Source organism: Salminus brasiliensis, chromosome 21 (assembly GCF_030463535.1).
Source record: "Salminus brasiliensis chromosome 21, fSalBra1.hap2, whole genome shotgun sequence".
Lineage (NCBI taxonomy): Eukaryota > Metazoa > Chordata > Actinopteri > Characiformes > Bryconidae > Salminus > Salminus brasiliensis.
The window spans coordinates 4,082,177-4,097,920 of record NC_132898.1 but is presented as its reverse complement, the minus strand read 5'-3'; the positions used below and the strand labels follow the sequence as shown (position 1 = coordinate 4,097,920).

The following is a 15,744-nucleotide window of genomic DNA, read 5'->3' as shown; positions in this document are numbered from 1 at the left end:
TTTACCTCCAGTTTGGCTCAGCTTAGGGGGTCCAGGGAGTGGAACGATGGAGAGTAGAGATGGTAACGGCTAACAGTGGCTAGTGTTCCCCCAGCTTTCACTTCATCGCTAGCCTAGTTTGAGCTCCACTTCTGCGGACACTGGCACAGGAAAAGCCCTGGTCGTGAGGCCTGGTTCATGGGTCTGTAGGTGATGAGCTGCTCTCCAGTATTAACACCAGCATGGGGGGGGTTATGTCAGTTTTGGCCGAGACTGTGATGTAACAGTTTTAGGGTTTTGGAAACTGCCTGTTTTCCAGCTCTGCTCTGGTTCTGCTGGATGTTATTTTGAGGGAGGAACAGCAGTGTTTGAATGTTTGAGGTTCACGGTTTGTCACTTCCATATACTGAACTCTCATTACTCAACTATGCCAAGATAACAACACGGCCTATGGCCTTTCCAATAGCAAGGCTAGGGTTCGATTCCCTGGCCAAGATAGTTGCTGGGTCCTGTCACCCTGAGACATTGTTTCTCACTTATTGACAGACTCACATCCACAGCTGCACACCCGAGCAGGTTCATGGGCAGTTATATTTTCAGCATGCAGTTGGCAGATGTTCCTAACTAGGAGGATAGGCAGCTTGATGGCAGTCAGTAATTGAGAGGAGACAGCGATGTTACCAGGATTCCACTGTTGGGTGGGTATATGAATATGACATGGATGTGTAGGGTGGGCAATTGCATTCGTTTTCCTGACTGACACAAAGTGTTGGAGGATATCTGCTATGGCTTCTATAGCAGAGCCGATTGCAAAAGCGCAGTGAGGCAATCAGCAATTCAGCAACACACAGTGACAGGCTTCACACACACACCTACAGCTAACAGTGCAGCCTTCCTGAGGTGCTGAGAGAGAGCCCTATTACACTGGGAACGGTGGCTATGATTAAACCTGGAGGAAATTGTTCGAACACAAGAAAGAGTAAATGAGGCCTGCGTGAGAAGCCCTCTGACAAGTCCAAAGAAAGGCCTGGATGTCTAATTGTAGCAGAGGGTAAGCATACACTCCCACCCTGACAGTGATGGATGCAGCACAGGTGTGGACCCGAACCGTAAGTAACTCAGGCCAGGTACAGTAAATCATCTGCAGAGATCCACCAAAGCCAGTTATGGATGTTCACACATGACAGACACTTAAATGTCAGTGGACGTCCTGGACAAAAGGAAAGCTGCCAAATATAACGGAGTGCAGGAGGACACCTGAAGTACACTGTGACTGAGGACCTGCATATATGATCATTTATGACAAGCTTAAAGACAGAGTGTTTATATGATCAATAGAATTGATCATATATACAGTGACCATCTGTCCACACGATAAACACTCATTTAAAGGGCCCGTATCCAAATTTTTGACTTGTAATTGATCAGATTTATGGATTTATAATGCTTGATTATATAATATCTGTTATATGTACATGAAAAGGCGTGATTCACTGCTGTGTCACAACGACATATTTGCATATACCAGCTTAGTCCGCCTGCTGCAGCTTAGCTCCGCCCATTCAGGTCAAAGTTATATAGCCAAAGAGTTTCAGCTCAGATTACTTCATGAAGGAGCCACAAAACAGGACAGCCAATTGGAACAGAGCTTATTAGCATGAACCAACACACACCATAGGTTTCATCATAGGAGCGGAAACACAAGAAATATGTAGAATATGGACTTTTATGGGGTTAGCCATGGCTTAAAGGTCAGTATTCTGGTATTCTGTCAGAATTGTTAGAGAGCAGCTCCCCTGACCGGCAGGAAATGGGGGCGGTGCCCTTGAGCAAGGCACCTAACCCCCTATTGCTCCCTAGGTGGATGCCCACTGTCCTGGATGTGTGTGCTGACTGCCCTTTGTCACTAATGTGAGTGTGTGTGTGTTTTACTGGCAAAGATGGAGTTAATTGGCAGGGGGGCCCAGAATTATTAATTAATATTATGTTAATTAAGCCACAAGAAGAGTATTGATTAGAAGAATACAAAGATCTTTGACTAGCACTGGTGTCTGCATCTAATTCAGCCACTGTCTGTAGGCCCGCCGTCCTCCCTCGTTCTACTCCAGCAGTTGCGGCCGGCCACCGGGACAGTCTGGCCAGCGTGAGGCCTGAAGCGCAGGTCATTACAAGCCAACAGGAGACTGACTCCAGTGTCCCACTCATCTTTCACTGGCTGGAATGATTGGCCGCGTTGACCCTCATCTGACCGGCCGCGGCTTGTTAAGAGCAGAACGCTCCTGCTGGCCATGTGTCATTTCGTACAGCGGGGGAGGATTAATTAAAACATCCAGAGAGGAAGGGTGACTGGCACTTGCATCCTGAGGATGGAGAGACCCTGCTGCCTCTGAGCATGTGAACAAGCGCCATTGCAATAACCGGCCACAAGGGGGAGGCAGACCGACGGAGATTAGCTCAGTGCAGCGGTTCACCATCTGTCATGATGCTCTTCCAGTTGAAAGCCATAAATTAATCATTGGAAGCAATAAGGCTGCTCAAAAACAACTGGCCGGCTTAAAGCAGGTTGAACAGCTCAGCTCTCGACCTGCATAGGCTATGCAGCCATGCTGACAGACCAGGAAAAGCATCCATATGGGCACCCACATAAAAACATAGGTGCTTTTATATATATATATATATATATATATATGCAGGTCAAAACCTCAGCTAGTCTGCCAGCTATTTCAGATGGATGACCATCTTTTTAACCACCTTGACCATCAAACACCAGCTGATTATTAGCAAACGCAGATTTTAATCTGTATTTTTTTAGTAGGGCATTTAAGGAATTTTAGACATCTTTATCAGAATCAGAGGCTTTTATTTTGCTTAGTTTGAAAGTGTTCACAACATCCCGTTAAAATAATCATCACGAAGATGACAGAAATCCTCTCATTTTAATCGTTGACGCTAGGTGGCGGTAAATTTCAAGTGATGACAAGTGAGGGATCCTTTAGGAATTAAAATAACTGTAAAACAATAATTATACGCTACTTATTATTAAAAATATAAAATATATTCGATAATCGGGCTTTATTGCTGTGTTTTAGCTGAAAGTATTATCTGCTTGTTTACGTTTCATCGTGCGGCGCTTTTTCTTTTTCTTTTCCCACCCGTACTCCGCCACCCTGCGCGGGGATTGGCTAAGTAGTTCCTGCTCAGAAGCAGCGCACCAATCACAGAGCAGGAGCTGGGCTCGCAGCGGCCGCATTCAGCACGGGGGAGGGCGGGGCTTGGCTGAGAACGGGCGGAGAGCTGCCCACCTCGTCTCGGCACGGCTTGCTGCTGGGGCTCCATGTGGGTTTGTTAACTCTGGGGCTTCACAGCGGCTTTAAGGATGCTGGTTTGGGTCGCACCGCGGCTGGGATTAATTCTGGAGAAGCGAGGTAGTGTTTTGCGGGGACGTGGGGAGGGTTAGAGGGGGTGATCATGAAGAAATGGAGGAAGAAATGAATGAATTGGGGACGCATTGTTTTTTCAGTTAGCCTCTCATTTGTCTGGTGTAATTGGATCTCTCTCTCTCTCTCTCTCACTCACTCATTGTTCACATCAGGGTTGTCTCTCTCTCTCTCTCTCTCCCCCCTTACAGTAAAAGCCTCGCACTGACACAATGTGGACATCAGCCGGGATTATATAGCGAACACCATTCCAGCTGGGTTTGTTTTCCTATCTGCGCATTCATTCATTCATTCACGCCGGTGTCCCTCCAGGAAAGAAGGTAGGACGATTTCCTCTGTCACTCTTCTCATGATCACAACTGCAGTTTGTCTGTCTAATAGAACTAAAACCTCGTAACGAAAGGCGAAAGATAAATAAACAATTGGCTCAAGCATTAATAAAATAAAATTAATAAAATAACCCGCGTCCCCGTGTGTCCCGTAGTGGACAATGCAGCGCCAGACCACCGTGAACGCGCCTCGACTTTATCATATAACTTTCAGAGCACCAGCCTGCGAGCCTGCACGCACATTTCTCATCAGATTTGATTGAATCTGCCTGCTAACAGGTTAGTTACAGGTTAGTTGAATTCAAGGCACTTGTGCTTGGTTGGTTTTGCTGAGCTCCGGATTGGTTCCGCGGCCGTGCGGACCGCGCTTAGCCGAGGCAGAGCAGCCTGAAGCCGGCGAGCGTGCGGGGCTCGGTCGCGGTCGCAGCTCCGGGGGCTGTGGGTGGCAGATGGCAGTGAGCTCGACAGATGTTCGCACATTTTGACAGTGGTTGGGGCAGCCACTCATCTCCATTGTTAGGTGAAGATGCTAAAGAGGTGGAGGAGGAGGGGGGGGGGGGGGTGGAGAAAAGAACAACAACTGGCAGTGCAAATGTTCAAAGGTTGTCCCAAAGGGGTGGAGGAGCACGGACGCCTAATTTGATTAGCAGGACAGGAGGGAGGCCAGGCTGCACTGAGTAAGACTTCCTCTTATTTCTCTCTCTTTTTATTTTTGCAATAAATTCAGATTTATTTCATCTTAGTTTTGAGCTGGTGGCATATTTAACACTTTATATATTTAGCAAATCCAATAATAATGGCTTCTTTCACTTTTAGTACTTAAAAACCTTGTATCTCCATTTTTGCACCTTTGACTTTTTCACTTCGTTTGAACGGACCGCTGTTCTTTACATTGTGTCCAAATTTTATGATGAATGGACCGATAGAAATGCACAAAAATGACCTCCATTGAAAGTTATTATTTTGTGTTTGTGTTTAAGGATCGTCCCAAAGGTGGCAAATTATTAAACGTGTCTCATTTTGGATTCATAACCTTAGTCATAAGCTGGTGGCACGTTTCCCACGTTGGAAAATCCCAGAATAATGTCCACACACAAAAAACTTGTATCTTAATTTTTCACTTTTTGGCATAACTTAATCTGGCGGTTGGTCTCTACATTGTGTCGTAGTCAGTCTTGACGAATGGACCAATAGAAATGCTCCAAAATCAAAAGTTAAAAGTTAAAAAGTTGAGAATTTTTTGTTTACTCCTCATGTAAAGTTCTCATTTTGAAAATCCCTACATTTATATATGCAAATGTTCGAGGGTTGTTCATGGGTCGGCCCGAAAGGCAAAGCTCAGCGTCTGATTTGATTACCGGGCCTTTGTTCAGACCAGAGTTTGAGCAGGCCAAGCTAAACTGAGTAAGACTTACTTTATGAATAGATTCAGATTCATGTAACCGTGGCGTTGAGCTGGTGGCATGTTTCCAACTTTGGAAAATCCAATAACAATGTCCACAAACACAAAGCACGTATCTCCATTTTTCCCTTTTTGGCATAATTTTGGTATAATCAGAATCTGGCAGTTGTTCTTTATATTGTTCTAGAGTTTCTTGACGAATGGACCAATAGAAATGCTCCAAAATGACGTGGAATAACAACATCTGTTTACATTGACTTCCATTGAAAGTTAAGGTTTGTTGCTTCTCCTGTATTGTTGCTATTTGGAAAATAATTACAAAAAGTACTGTCCCAAAACTGGACAAGTATTGGAATGGATCAATGGAAATTCTCCAGAATTCATTAAAAAGTTTTTTTTTTTTTTGCTTCTCCTGTAAAGTTCTCATTATGGAGAGACATACATTTACATATGCAAATGTTCAAGGGGTTATTACATTGTGGCATAGTCATTCTTGATGATTGGACCAATAGAAATGCTCCAAATGACTTTGATGATGATAAGGAATCCAATAATAACGTCCACACACAAAAAGCTTGTATCTCCATTTTTCACTTTTTGGCATAATCTGAAATTTTCAGAATTTTTTCAGACTTCTTGATGATTGGATCAATAGAAATGCTCCAAAATGACTGGAAAAACAACATCTTTTTACATTGACTTCCATTGAAAGTTAGGAAGGCTTGTTACTTCTTCTGTAAAATTCCCATTTTGGCATTTTCCCTTAAACATACATGCTGTGCACAGAAAAAAATCTTATCTCCAAAACCTTCAATGGAAGTCAATGTAAAATATTTGATTTAAGCCATGGAGCATTTCTATTGGTCCACTCATCCAGAAATATTTACACAGGATACAGAGCGGCGCCATGGATCAAAGGATGAATGGACTTTTAAATTTTCTTGCAATAAATGGACCAATAGAAATGCTCCAAAAAGAGATCAATGGGGAAATATATATATATATATATATATATATATATATATATATATGTATATTTACATTGACTTCCATTGAACGTTAAGAAGGCTTGTTACTTCTTCTGTAAAATTCCCATTTTGGAATTTTCCCTTACACATACAGAATGTTGCTGGGCACAGAAAAACTCATATCTCCAAAACCTTCAATGGAAGTCAATGTAAAATATTTGCTTTAAGTCATTTTGGAGCATTTCTATTGGTCCATATATCCAGAACTATTTACATAGGATACAGAGCGGTGCCGTGGATCAAAGAATGATTGGACTTTAAAATTTTCTTGCAATAAATGGACCAATAGAAATGCTCCAAAATGACTGGAATAACAACATCTTTTTACATTGACTTCCATTGAGTTAGTTGAGACTTTTTATGCCTTAAGTTAACATTTTGCAGACGTATACATACACACAAACGGTCAAGGATTGTCCCAAAGACGGTGCTGGACATTTGACGAGGCTAAAAAGGCGGCAAACCTACTGACCTTTTTTTTTCTTTTAATACATTCTGAGCTGGTGGCACATTTAACACTAATAATAACGTCCACCCAGAAACCTTTAATCGCAACGTTGTACATTTACATTGAAATGTGTGATGATGAATGGACCAATAGAAATGCTCCACCACGACTTCCGAACTTTTTTTACATTGACCTCCAGTTGGAGATACGTCGTTTTGAGCTGGTGGCACATTGACCACCTTAAAAATTCCTTAAAAATCAGTATATCTGAGGAAGTTCAGACGGTTCAGACGACCGGGGAGTGAAGTCGTGTCTGGGTTTGAGAAGAAAGGAGACTTTGTCTGAGGATGGACACGTGAAAAGCAGATGCCGACACGCTGGGTTGTTAAGAAGATGAAAACGGGGCCTGGTGTTGCTTTGGCTTTTAGTGGAAACTGACCGGCGAGATGCATCTTCACTTCCAGTCATCTTCACTCGTAGCGCCGGTCAGTTTCCACTAAAAGCCAAAGCAACGTAAAAAAAAAGGCTCAGGATTTAGGCCTGGGTTACTTCTTTGCTCAGGGCTTCATCACACAGCGCCCTCTCCGTTCTGACAGCGGAAACATGAAAGTAGCCTCAAAATGTCCACCGAGCAGCGAGGCCTTTTGAACGTCGCTACTTGATATTTGGATCAGCCGGCGCTTCTGACTAAGTGCCTTCTTTTAGGAAAAAATGCGCAGTTGCATTCAAGTAATTGTCCCTGTTGGATGCACGGAAGAAGTGTAGCAAATCACATTAGCTGTGGGCTCGGATTAAACCTCTGGTGAGCACAAGACCCTGCTTATTTACTCTTGCAGGGTAATGTGTGTGTATATCGTAAAACTTGTATCTCCATTTATTTTTTTACATATATTTATAATGTAAGGCCTCCTGTCAATATATATATATATATATATATATATATATATATATACTTCTGTCAAGGGGTGGGGGCTGTGATAGTCTAGATGACTGGAGAGTCAGAACCAGCGACAGGGTCATGGACACCCAGGGCTCGTTGATGCGCATGGAGGTCCCACCCTCCTCACAACTTACAGGACTTGTAGAAAGGTCCTGCTGCTAACATTGGTCTTGCTGCCAGATACCACAGCAGGACGCCTTCAGAGGCGCTGTTGTGGCGACACACGGGGACCAGCTCAGTATTGGGCATGTGATGCTAATGTTATGGTGGATTGGGGTATAGCTTGTGTTATAGTTCACATATTAATTATGTTTAGGTATTTTTATGTAGCTATATCTATAAGAGGAGGTGGAGACTGTATGTCTGGATATCAAGAGACTGTATCTGGCCAATATCACTTATTTTAGTCCAATCTTTGATACACACAGGACATATCACAGCAAAAAACACACACGTGATATATATATAAACGTAGCCTATTACAGATGTCATTATATATATATGTGTATATAGATATATAATGTATAGCCTATATTTCATTTATATAGTCTATTGCAGTGTGTGTGTGTGTGTGTATGTGTATGTATATATATATATATATATATATATATATATATATATATATATATATATATATACACACAATAGGCTATATATGCTATATATATTTATCGAGCTGGGCAATATGACAATATTGTATCATATCGTAATACATTTTGTTATGATACATAGTATACTTTTCCAAGCATATGGAGGATACTGTTTGTCCTGTTGGTAATAGACGTTAAATAACGTAATTAGATGTTAGTAATTAGTAATTTGATGAAGTTCAGCAGATGTTGAATAAAAATCACTGTACTCAGTACGGAAGAGTATCTAAGTAGTAGTTTTTAAGAATCTGTCGCTACTAATGTTTTTGGTCTGTGATTACGTTTTATGTATTGTGATAAATATTGTGTTTCAAGAAAAATGTCTTTAAATATAATGATATAGTATTTTTACCATATCGCCCAGCCTTAAATATATATATATATATATATATATATATATATATATATATATATATATATATATATATATATATATATATATATATGTGTATATATATATATGTATATATATATATATATATATATTAGTTTTGCTTCTAAAAACACCAAATCACATAATATGATAATAAAATAAGAATAACAATAATTGTAATTAGAATAATACTATAATAATTATTACATAAATAATCTGTAAATGAATTTATTAATTCTTGTTCCTGTGTTTTGATTTTCTTGTATTAAAAGACCAGGACTGCTGCAGGGCTAATTTCAGAGGCCTGGAATAGCTGATAAACTTGCACTAACCAAACTTGATAGAGATTCTCGGACCAGGCCTCATGTAGCTTCGGTCATAACACACCTCAGTAACTCCACTCCTGCAAAGCAGCCCTTCCCTGTCTGCTAAATGTGAGGGAAATTACACTCAGTGGTGTAATTAAACTGGCCTGTAATTCTGAATACTCACTGATGCGTGCTCCCTACACTGCAATTGGTCCAAATAATGTGCGGTTCGGGAACGTAAACACCTTTTATTTCTCATCAGCCGTGGTGTTGAGACTACACCTGCAGTCACTCTGACTCTTAGCTGACGGATATCCCTTACAACATTTAGTCCCGCTTTATATTGAGTGGTTGATGATCGTGTAATTGCACATGAATAAGCCGTGGTGGTGTAGTACACACGGTCCGATCGAGAGTCCAGTAGTGTAGACTGTGTGAATTCAGCATCACCTTCAGTATAGACTCTTGTAATTTCACAAGTGTGTAGAAATAGTGGTAATTGGACAAGCTGTTACTGTTACAGCTATTGCGTATTTACATATGCTGTATCAGTGTAATCCATCTGGAACAGCAAATACTGTTATTATAAGGGTTGTTAACGTGTAGCTTCACAGTTATTAAAGACACTTAACCCTTTAAAGCCTGAACCATCAAATAATAATTGCCAGAAAAAAAAAATATTTTTTACTTAGACTGGAGTGTTTATTTGACCTTTATTTTTATATAAAAACAAATAAACAAACAAACCAAAACAAAATAAATATAACACATTGAATAAAGACTTTCACTCTATCATATTTAATATATCTGGCATGTACTGCTCCTAGTAGTTTTTTTAAGTAAACTAAAATATCTAGAACACAAAAATATAAACAAAATTTAATAAATAAACTGAATATAAATACATATTTATTGACTTTATTTATGTTTTAAATATATACATATTTTTTATAGTAAACTAAAATACATAGAACACAAAATATAAACAAGATATAATAAATAAACTGAATATAAAAATATTTTGAATTGATTTATTTATATATTTTATTATATACATTTTGTTTATAGTTAACTAAAATACAAAGAACACAAAATGATAAACAAAATAAATAAATACATAAGCCAAATATAAATACATATTTCTATTGATTTATTTCAAGATTTTAATATATAAGTTTTTTAAAGTAAACTTAAATATATAACAAAATTTCAAACAAACTATAATAAATTAGTTAAATAAGTAAATAATACATTGGATATTATGAAGACTTTTACTTGATCATATTTGATATATCTGGAATGTATTGCTACCAGCAGTAAACTAAAACAGATTGAACACAGAATTATAAACCAGTATGTATCTATACATTTTCTTATGTAATTCTTTCTTATTTATTTAATTGATTATATATGCCAGTTATTAGTTGTATATAATTTAATAATTATTTAAGGTCATTCATTATTTTATCATCACACTGATGTTGCAGAGGTCTCAACCCCCCCACCCCCCACCCCCCCCAAAAAAAACCCCAAAAAAACAAAAACAACAACAACAGATATTAACCCTTGGCATCAAAGTGATTGCATGTTGGAGGTATTGCGTACAGCACAGCAGAGCATGGTCCCCTTTTTCTGACATCTCCACCAGGAACGCCACTCCCCTTGGAAGCGGCCCTGCAGTCAGCTGTCACTAATCCAGTGATTCCGATAAGGATGCGGTTCTGACTTCCCGGCGATTCCAGATTCCGAGTGCGTTTGCGCAGCATAAATGCATGTGATTAATGCAGATTTGCCTCGCCTCTTTTTCTTCTTGTTTATTTCCTCCTCCGGTGTTTGTAGTTCAAAGCCAAGCTTGGCGCATCTCACGGGCCTGAGGCGGGAGGTTGTGGAGGCCGAGTTGATCATCTGTAAGTGGTGCTTTATCAAAGAGAGTTCAGTGCAGATATCGATCATTTGCCTGTACAGTGGCATCAGTAGCCAGAGTCCCCCCCCCCCTTTCCCCAGGCTTGCAATGTGACTTCCAGGATTAGAAAGCTAAGAGCGTGCAGAGTTTAAAGGCCCGGAAGGCGTCTTTCATTTCTGCTTAACCTTTCCTGATTATTCTGCAACGGATAAAACACTGCATTTGATGGTAGGACTCCTGCGAGGTGTCCAAGAACTTTATGGAGAAGATCGTCTTATGATGGAAGGAGACACTTTTACCCCACTGCTGTAAATGCAAATCACACTTTAGGCCCACCCCCCAAATGGACAGCTGTACACATGCTTTTGTTGACAGTCTGCTTTTATTGGCTGGTTTACGGCACTGGCGACTGGTCACCCCCCCCCAATCCCCCCATGTAGCTTACAGTTTTAGCACTGCTACAGAAACACTGCCATTATTATCTGGCTGTTAGCAAGCTGGTGAGATTGTAGCCAGTTAGCTTGTAGCCTTCTAGTCTTTCCAGAATAAATACACCAGTGCTTTCCCTTCTGATGTGAGTTTAGCTCCAGATTGGTTCTGATGAGGAGGTCCGGCTTGCAGCCAGCTTAGCTTTTAGCCTAGCATGGACTTCCAGTTGACACTGGCACAGGAAAAGCCACGGTTAGGAGGCCTGGAGGTGATGAGCTGCTCTCCAGGATCAACAACACCATATTGTCCTGAGATTTCCGTCAAGTTTTACTAGCTGGAGCTAGTAAAACTCCAGTGGACGGGGGTTATGTCAATTTTGGGTGTGTAAGGATTACACGCGTCAAGACTGTGATGTAACAGTCTGGGGGTTTTGGAGTCGGCCCGTTTTACAGCTCTGATAGAGGCTCGTCACAGGTCGTCCCAAACTTTCATTATTCAACTATTCCAGGGAATGTGCAGTTTTCCATCCTAGGGTCCCTACTGAAGAGGTCAGAGCTACTATTCACAGACCGTGACGTGAATCAGACCAGTAAGACCAGTAAGTTCCCCACCAGTTCAGCTTAGACTTCAGTTTTCCACCGGTTCTTCCTCATACGCTATTTCCTCCTGCCCAATGCGTCGACTCACACGGGTCTGTTTTCCTACCCGTTTCATTTATAGGTCCAGCTCCACGGTTAAAAATATGTTGACCGATGGAACGTTCCAGATCTTAGAGGCCTTTTCTGGCTGGTCATTGGTCACCGGACATTGTGAACCCTGGTCTGATTAGACAACTCGACTGAAGCGCTGCACCGCGCCGCGTCCGGACCGGCATGCTAATTCCAGGTATTAGGGACATCACGTTCAACCTCTGCTCAACCTGCTCAAAAAGATTAACGAAATTCCCTTCTCCTCAAGCCAGCCAGACCCTTGGTCGAAGCCAGGAATGCCGAGACAAAGTGGTTATCAGCCGACCCCTCATTTAATGGGGAGGCTGTAGCTGTAGCTGCTGTAGCTGCTGCTGTTGCTTTTGTCTGGAGACCAGGTCTAAACTTAGAGCCTGTTCTCTCCTGCGCTTGTTGTTTGCCACTCATATCCACTTCAATTGGAATTCTTTCCCCATCAGTGTCAAAGCTCACACCCCCCCCAACCCCCACCTCCCCCACTCTCCTCTCTCTCGCTGTCAGTGTTGCTGCCTTTACTTCAAACTTTCCCTGAGCCTCTTTGATATGTTCCTTTGCAGGAAGGTGTAGCAATTTAGGGCTCGGAAAGCGCTCCTGCCGCAACGAGACGCATCCCAGGTTCATCCGTGTCGCGCCCCGGTTTCCCCGAGTCGTAATTATAAAAAATCAAATAAATAATAAGGAGATGTTGATGTGTTTTGCAGACGGGAATCAGGCTGGGACGAGCACGCCGTGTCCTGGCCTTGCTAGACGAATACGAAAGAGGTCCTTGGTACGATGGTGCTCCGTACCAGACTGTAGACTGGTGGCGTTTGCAGGGACTGTGTCATTTCTCGCTACGTCCCTTTTATAAGCCTGTAATGTGCAATATTCAACACAGCAGGCCTTTTATTCAGAGAATGACATATATTGTATATTGTTCCGGGTGAGCTAGCGCCAGAGACTGCATAGAAGACAATCTTCCGTTTTTTGAACAAACAGCCCCTTCTCTGCTTCGGGAGAGATTGAGGTCATTGTTAATTGAAACTCAGACACATGTTAATTAGAGATTTTTTTTTTTTTTTTTTTTTTGTCCACAGGAGTCTCCCTAATCATCGCTGTCCTTCATTAAATCATGTTCTTTTCAATGCTACGTGTGGAAGCTATGCACTCCACCGAAAACGAGCTGGAAAAAATCCTCAATATTGAGACGGAGACCAAAAATAGATGCTCGGCTAATGAGGTGTGTTCGGCTAATAATGCGTTCTTGTGCTTTGTTTGCTTTCATCTGTTTACTCATTCTTTGCTATTAAATATTCTTCACGAATTCACTAAAATAGATGTCTAATGAAGTAAAAGGATACACCAATCAGCCCTAGCCTTGTACAAGGCCCTTACGTGCCACTACAGCTCACCACAAGACCTCTGCAGGCGCCCTGTGGGGTCCCGCACCAAGACCAGCCATAGCAACAGATCCTTTACGCCAAGGACTCCGCCTTTTAACCCGTCCCGCTTGCCGAGAGCCTGGGTGTCGAACCCACAACCCTCTCATCAATAGCCCCGTGCTGTAACTGCTGAGCCACCACTGCCTTTAAGTCCGGGGAGTTGTGAGGTAGGGCCTCCATGAGAATCAGTGAGTCTTGAGTAGGTACTGACCACTGCATACTGGAAACACCCCACGAGGACCTGCCTTTTGGACATTTTGGAGACATCACAGACGTCTCGGTTTCCTATGCATGCCCTTTCAAGACCTGACTTTTGCTGGCTAATATGTAGATCCAAGATCTGTCGATCCCAGATCGTCAATCCCAGATATGTAGATCCCAGATACGTAGATCCCAGATACCTAGATCCCATCCCTTTGACAGGTTCCACTGGAATCACCTCATCAGTGCTACCCACTTCACCTGTCGGTGGTTTTCACGTTATGTCTGATTGGTGTATAATTGGTCTGGCATGCGTATCCAGCACCTGCCCTGCCAAACAGTATGGTTGCCAACCTCTATTGCAATCAGACACCAGAGAGCTGTCGTGGCGTGTCAGGCTCACTCACTCACTTATTTCCTGCCTCAAAAAAGCCGGACACTCGTATCCTGAAGGTCTCCAGGTGACCACGTTTACGAATTCCAGTGCTGACCTCTCACACCCGCAAACAATGTCCATCACAGCAAGATTTGCCCACACAGAACTGGACCGTGGGCTGAGAGCTAGCCAGAGATCGGCTTGGCACGTCGTACGCCGCTCTGAGACGCCCGCCCGCCCCTTGTCCTTCTCATGTGTTTCTATATGAGCGCTTGAGAGAGTTAAGTGTTGGGGACTGGGGACAGTCTGGACCTCTGGGCTTTCTTGCTGCTGCTGGAGGCAAATGAAAGGAGCAGCGAGAAGAAGGAAAAAGGAGGACTCGTTTCAGAGCACTCTCTGAGGAACAGCCGAGTGCACCGGAGCTGAGATCCGCCATCAGATTGTGTGGGTGTGGGGGTTACAGGTTAATAACTGACTAGAGGGGGGAGAACCTGAGCTCTTTTGTCGTGTCCTGTACCCGGTAGGTCCTGGAGAGCTACCAGTTACAAAGACCCTCAGGCTGAGTCAGCTGATAGCACAGGACCGGAGTCAGGATTCATCATGCAGGCGCTTTTACCCCTTAGGTTCTTGTCCTCTTGAGTATGATGGATGATGTTGAGTAGGTGTGTAAATGTTAGTTAAACCCTCAATCAATCATCAGGGTGTTGGTAATTAGTCAAAGCTGTGTTCCTCACGTCCAGGGGAGGTAGGTACAGTAGGCTTGGGCGATAAGACGTAACTCAGTCCTGCAGATTTCTTCTGTACAACATCTGGAGAATTCGACCCTTCCTCTCTAGAGAGTCGCCCAGGTGCTTGTTCAGTCTCTCGTCACTTCAAGACTTGACCACTGCAGCTCTCTTCTGGCTGGTCTCCCTCTGCGCACCATCAGGCCCCTGCAACTCATCCCGAATGCAGCGGCACGGGTCGTCTTCAATGTCCCAAAATTCAGCCATGTCACTCCACTGCTGCGTTCTCTCCACTGGCTTCCTGTAGCTGCTGCCCGCATCAGATTTAAAACACTGACGCTGGCCTACAAAGCCAAGAACTGACCAGCCCCTCCGTATCTGATGGCGATGGTCAAAAGCCGATCCGCACCAAGAGCCCTTCGAGCTTCAAGTACGGCTCGGCTCGACCTGCCATCCCTCAAAATCCGCGGAAGACAAGCGTCCAGGCTTTTTTCTGTCCTGGCACCAAAGTGGTGGAACGAGCTGCCCCTGGGTGTCCGAACGGCCGAGTCGCTCGCTGTCTTCAAACGCAGACTGAAGACCCACCTTTTCCGAGAATACTTGGACGAATAGTTCTATGATCGCCTTATTGTCTTGTGTTTAGTAATGTCTAAGCTTAGAGGTATCTTTTGAACTATTAGTCTATTCAAACTAGCTAAGGTTTTTGTTGGGTAAATAGCAAAGCACTTTGTAAGTCGCTCTGGATAAGAGCGTCTGCTAAATGCCGTAAATGTAAATGTAAATGTAAGACGGTGTCTTAAAATGAGGATGGTGTTAAAAACGATGATGGCGGGATAAGCTCATTCCTCCAGGTGCATTTAAGAAAGTGGGAAAGAACAAGCCCACCATAGTTGCAAGTTCAGCGACGCTGATGAGCCTGAAAACAGGGGAAAACCCTCCTAAGACCATTCGCTCCACTCTGTGCTCTCGGGTATGAGGCTTAGTCCTCTAAACCTGTGTGATTTGGGCCTCAGTTCGCTGGAACACGGCCTGTGCTGTGGTGTTTAGGCTGCTAGCTAACTTATCTAAGT

General features: G+C 42.9%; 1 protein-coding gene across 5 annotated transcripts in view; it reads left to right on the top strand.

The window, feature by feature from the left end:
• The first annotated feature begins 3,276 nt into the window (after nucleotides 1-3,276).
• The window catches only part of pcbp4 (poly(rC) binding protein 4), a 109,556-nt gene continuing 97,088 nt past the window's right edge, over nucleotides 3,277-15,744 (top strand). For all 5 annotated transcript variants that reach the window (XM_072666024.1, XM_072666023.1, XM_072666022.1 and 2 more), the window contains exons 1-2: nucleotides 3,277-3,404; nucleotides 3,608-3,736. The gene's annotated coding sequence lies outside the window, so the exon portion shown is untranslated. The remainder of the gene's footprint in view (nucleotides 3,405-3,607; nucleotides 3,737-15,744) is intronic.